Genomic DNA, 6,000 nt, shown 5'->3' with positions numbered 1-6,000 from the left:
AGATGATGTGTTCAGACTTGACTATAGAGAAAGGTCTCTCTACAGCAGTGCAAACGATGAATGGGAAGGTAAGGTATTAGTCACAGAAGACTAGGTAAGAAACAGTTGCAATCGTGTATGTTGGAGACAGTGAATGGACTAGGGAGAACGAGATGAATTAAAGAAACATTTAGCAGTCAAGAAGCCTGACCTTAGAAGGATGGAGGAATTGGGTAGACTTGACAATATCGAATAAGGTTTCATTTGGATGATGGTATTTATGACAATGATGATATCATGATGATGGCCAACACTCATAACATTTATTGTGTGCCAAGCACAATTTTAAGCACTTCATACTTGTGAACTCATTCAAGCTTCCCTAACTCTATAAGTAGATACTGTGTTTATCTCATTATACAAATGAGAAAATTGAGGCACAGAGAGATTAAGTAACTTGCCCAAGATTGCCTAGTAAGTGGTGGTCCCAGGATTCAAAGCCATATAGTCTGGCTCCAGAAACTGCGTCTTAGCCTTGCCCTAGACATTGGATAAAAGATGTATATTACAAGAGGAGACACGAGCTGAAAAGAAGAATATGAGTTCAGCTTTGGACAGTGGAGTCAAGGTGACTTTTCACCCAAGAAGACATGTTCAAGGGCTACTGGGAATATTTCAGAGCCTCTATGTTTTCAATTCCCCCACTGAAGCACAACAATGCAGCCATGCCAGTCCAATTCCCACCCAGGCTCAGCCAGTTATTAGCTGGATCAAATCACTTCATCTTCTTAGACTAGTCTCCTCATTTATGAAATGACCATAATAATACTACTTTGTGACACTGTGTGGATTAAATAAGACAACTCATCTATAACTCCAGTTGCAGGCCTTTCTACATTGATGTGGCTTGACAACTATCTAAATTCTGTCCTGAAGATGTAGTATTTCACAGGAGGCAATCTACTAATGTGACTTCTTTGTGGTTAAGAGATGCATGGTCTGAACTATCTCTTCAAAGTCAGGAGAAAAATAGAAAATGGTTTAGGAATAACTCAAATCCTGTACTTCCTGTTACACAGAAGTCCTGCTCTGTGACTGACCAATTTCCTGAGGCCCACAGGTTGCCTCCTGTCTGCCTGGCATCACCACTGGGCTCTAGGAACATTAAGATAACCCTAAGGAGGGAGAGGTCATTTCCACCAAGGGAGGGGGAAGGACAGAAACTATCCCAGGAGGAGGTGCCTCAGAAACAGCTATTACCAAATATGTGTCGAGCAACTCACAGTTAATGCCCTCCTTGCCGATGTGGGCCATGAAGAAGGGAAGACCAAGCCGACTTCTGTTAGCACAATGGGTACTTTTAAAATGAAGATAGCAGAACAGTGCAAAGAAATGCTATGTCTTGAAACACTACAGACGTTGTTTTCAGAAATATTTTCAGTTCTTACAGCCTAGGGGTCACACATAAAAAAATTTAGAGGATTGAAATTGAATGGAGGAAATGGCATTCAAAAATCTAGATGGAATGTCAAGCTCAAAGGGCTGGACACTTAATTAAAAATAGCAACATTTTTGGTTGTTAAAATGGAAGTTAAAGGAAAGTTGCGCAGAGTGGTCCACCATCTTGGCAAGAGTCATTCTAAATAACAGCAGAGAAGCTGGAACTTGGCCCCTGTTCTCTGACTCAGGCTCTAAATAAACTCTACCTAAACCAGCAATACACACCTTGCCTGTGGTCTCTGGAACACAATGTGAGTATTTCAGGGAGAAATCAGACCAGGGTGCCCCGCTTATGCCTCATCCTGGCTGGGAGACAGCTCTAGAAGAAGGTATGATTTTCCTCCTTGGCTGAGAATTGCCTTTCTAAGGTGATGAGGAACACCTACTTCTTTCTGCTCTAATCCTCTGGGAGGCACTTTGGAGAGATCTTTATTTTCACTCCTAGAAAGCGACATTATATGTCCTTTTGAATACACATGGGAGAATTAAATTATTATTTTAATTAAGTCGATTATTAATAATTACATGGTTAGAGCAATTATAATAGACAACTGTATTATTTTGCCAAAGCTATTTTAGCTTTGTTATTATAATACATATTTGTTTTCTTTAAATGATGCTTCTTTTCATAAGATTTTGTTATTCTTATCCTGGTAATATTTGAATTATCTGTTAAGGCCTAGGTACACCCTCACCATTTCTGGGAAATCTCCACAAGGTTGTTATCCAGGACTGGTTGCCATCTCCTCTCTGCTTCATAGCTCTTTGTTTACACCACTGCATAGGATGGATATCTGTAATGACTATTGGTTTATATGACTTTTCTTATAGGAAACTATGCCATGAGCCCACTGGGCATGAGCAGACTACCTTTAATCATTATAGCTTCAGGGTTGCCATAGTAATGGGCCCTGATGATGTCCTTATTGCACTAGAACTGACCACATAGTGATGTCCTGTAACTGGGTGTACTGCTGATGTTATAATAATAACCACCATGCTCAAACCTTGTCCTCAATCTCAGAAGCTGGTTATAAAAAAACACAAATTTAATAAAATTTGAAGCACTGACATCATCAAATGCTGGTGAGGTCTTCCATTTGTAGGAAAATTTTCAAAATTCCAGCTTAAGCAAATGAGTGCAGAGTTCAGTGATCAAGAAATAGTTAAGATTAACAGTCTTGCAAGACATACCAAGTGCAACTTTTGGAATGTGCTCCTGCTTCTAAAAGAGAAAATCTAAGCATGCATGGGTGGTCCTCTCAACATGTAATAGCTTCAACTTTAAGCTATCCAGCAACATTGGGAGTCTTCTTTTAAAAGAGCTGTAAAACAAATGCCTAGCCCATACACTTCATGAGACACTTGGACAAGAACTAATTGTCAGCTATAAAAGTGCCCTGTTATTCCAGTGCATTGTGAGGGTCAACTGTTCCCCTAAGAACCACTCCAATCCTTAGCTAATGGCTTCCTTTCAAACAGGTGGTGAGGAGAGAATTCTTTAGGAAGCTCCATCTTTCTAATTCTCAAGAAGACTATTGTTCAGGAAGTCATTGCTTACCTCTGAAAAGTTTACTGTGAAATGCAATTATGTTCAGCTTATGTGGCAGTAAATTTGATTTTGGCAAGACAAGAGGTGTTTCCATGGAGTTTCACTACTAGTATTAGTGCTATTACTAATACAACACCTAAAATAATAACAAAAATTACCATTATTGGAGTGCATACTGTGTGTTAGGTCCTATGTGTTTTACCACTAGAAAGAGAAAGATATCCTTATCATCTGTGGTTCAGAGATAGGAAAATTGAAATTTAGAAAACTTAAACACCTTAGCAGGAGTCAGACAGCTAGCAAGAATTGGGGCTAATGTTTGGATCAAAGCTATTTACTGTAAATGTTACATTCCTGCCTGTTATCCTTCCAGATGTGATGGTCTCAGACACAGCCTGAGGGGTCCAGTACTGCAAAGGTGTGAATTTTAAGCATCAGGCACTAAAACATCACATTCTTCCTTATAATCCTTGCCCATGCTATCTGCCACTAGCTAAATATATGATACTGTTGGTCATAAAAGAAACCAGACAAGAAAGTACTCATCAACCACACTGCTGGAAAAACAATCTTTCTGACAGTATGGGAGAATGTCATTTCTGTAAACAAAGACTTAAATCATTTGAAAGATAAAACAGTAATTTATTACATTTTTATGGCTTTACAGTTTATTAAACACATTCAGATTTGTAGGTAATATGGTTATGTGAACCCTGATATTAAAATCCACCATTTCCAGATTTTCATAGAAAGGATTAGCAGAATATAAAAAACAGACAATGGAATAGAGTACCAACTATGCAGAGAAATTTCTGCTAGAAATAGAGCAGATGTGTCTGGCTTGAGAAAGACAATGGACCGACTCCAATTTCCCTCCTCTAAAAGAAGACATTAGGAAGAACTCGTAATACTTTTATCTCAGAGGAGCAAGGGTTGGCTTGAATGAAGAGAGACAAAAATTCTATTCTGTGAAGATTCCTTCCAGAACAAATGGCACATCTAAATAGAAATCCAGAAAGCAAAGCCACCTTCTTTCCAACAACAGGTTTGGAAGATACGAACTCAATATATACTTCATGGTTACTTGTGACTCTTTATCAAGACTTAGACTTAGTAGAATAGCCAGAAATTATATCATAAGCACAAAGAGAAGAGATCTCAATATATGATGCATGGTGCTGGAGAGTAAAGAGACGTGGATATCTCACATCTTTCCCTGAAGACTATGGGAGGCAGATGAGTTTCAGGGATGCATCAGGTGTAGTATTGCCAAAATCAGTGGAAGGGAGCTATAAAAATTTAGATAAGTTTGAGAAAGCCCTAGAATAATAGAATATTGAGCCACCTCCCTGGGTATAACATAATTAAAAACTTTATTTGGCTGGACTCATGGCCAATATGGTGTCAAAGAGATGGCGCAGCACCAGCAGAGGAAGATGCCTGGGTAAGTAGCCAGTGGTGATGTTGCTGGCTTCCCATAACTGTCTTGAAGCAAGATGGGTCCAGAAACATTTATAATTACTGGGGAGGGCTGTTTTGAATGAATAGAACTTGAGGACTGACAGAGTCCTGGGATTAAAGAGAGAGGGATTCCAAAGGTTGGAATATCATTAAAAAGAGGTAGCAACATGATTTGTGATCAGTAACATTGGGAGTCATTACAAGTATGAAGGCCAGGTGGCACTGGTTGCAAAACCAGGGATTTGGCAAAATAGAGACTAATGTAGAGACATCATTCAGACTCTATGTGCAGACATGAGACTCTACTCCTCCCCAGGGCCACATGGACACATTGCCACATGCTCATAAAGACCTAAACACCACATTGTGGAGAGTAGTGGGGATGGGAGGAAATAAGAAAAATCCAAAACTTGTCCTAAATACACTATCTTGAAAAAGAAGAGATTGAGATGATGCTAAGTGGCAGGTATAATCAAATTTCTCCAATATCCTTAATACTTACCAAGGTAGGGAGTTATGAGAAATATTAGATTAGATCAGTTATTTAAAATAATATAAAGTTTATTTGAAAAGAAACTGTGTGTAAATTAATTTGGGTAAATTTTAAGAGAAAAATCACTGAGACTATGAAAGATGCCTGAGATCAAAATATGCACCTCTCCTGAAGAAAAAGTTGCCTCTCCAATTAGGAGAAAAGAAATACAATTCTGAGTCATATTCTCACCAAGATCTGACGAGAAGTCAGAGTTTTGAGAGTAATGACACAGTTTTCTCTTGTGAGGCAGCCCACTGCTGTGGATGGTATGGATCCACCATTAACCATACCTTTCTTTCCAGTTATTATTTCTGGAGTGATTGTGTGATTCAAGGTGACCTGACTAGAGAGATTAGGATTTCTGTTCAGTGATTGTTGGAAGAGGTTCACCTGGATGTGAATGAGGAGACTATAACCCTGAATGGTCCTGGAAGTCATCTTGATACCATGCAAGAAGTTCACCTGGAGATGAAGACAACACAAGGAGGGCTCTACAGCCAAAGGAATTAACAGAAACACTGTCAGTGACTCTTTTCATTCCTTGACAAAATTATGAGCTCCCTTTATATTTTCAGAAACATAACCAATATATTTCATTTACTATTTAAACTACTTTAAGTCAGACCTTCTGTTACATTCAACTAATACAGAGATAGAAGAAAAATTAAGACCATTGAATATATATTTAACAGGAAACTCGTGAAGAGATCATAGAATACATGCAGGTAATGTGGTAATTTAAGAAACAAAGACAAGTTATCTGAATTAAAAAAACCTTAGTCAGAAAAAAGTTCACTAAGTAGTAGCAAAATTAATTAAAATAATTCTGTGCCTGAGAATTTACTTAGAATTTTTTTAATTTCAAGAATAAAGAATCCCAGAAGCATCTAAGAAAGAAAAAAAAGGCAGAAGGAGAAGGAAAAGGGGAGAGAAGGGAAATGGAAAAAGGACGGGGAAAAGAAGGAGGAAAGAA

Source organism: Pteropus medius, unplaced genomic scaffold (genome assembly GCF_902729225.1).
Source record: "Pteropus medius unplaced genomic scaffold, Ma_sr-lr_union100, whole genome shotgun sequence".
Taxonomy (NCBI): Eukaryota; Metazoa; Chordata; class Mammalia; order Chiroptera; family Pteropodidae; genus Pteropus; species Pteropus medius.
Note: the sequence above shows the minus strand (reverse complement) of the source record.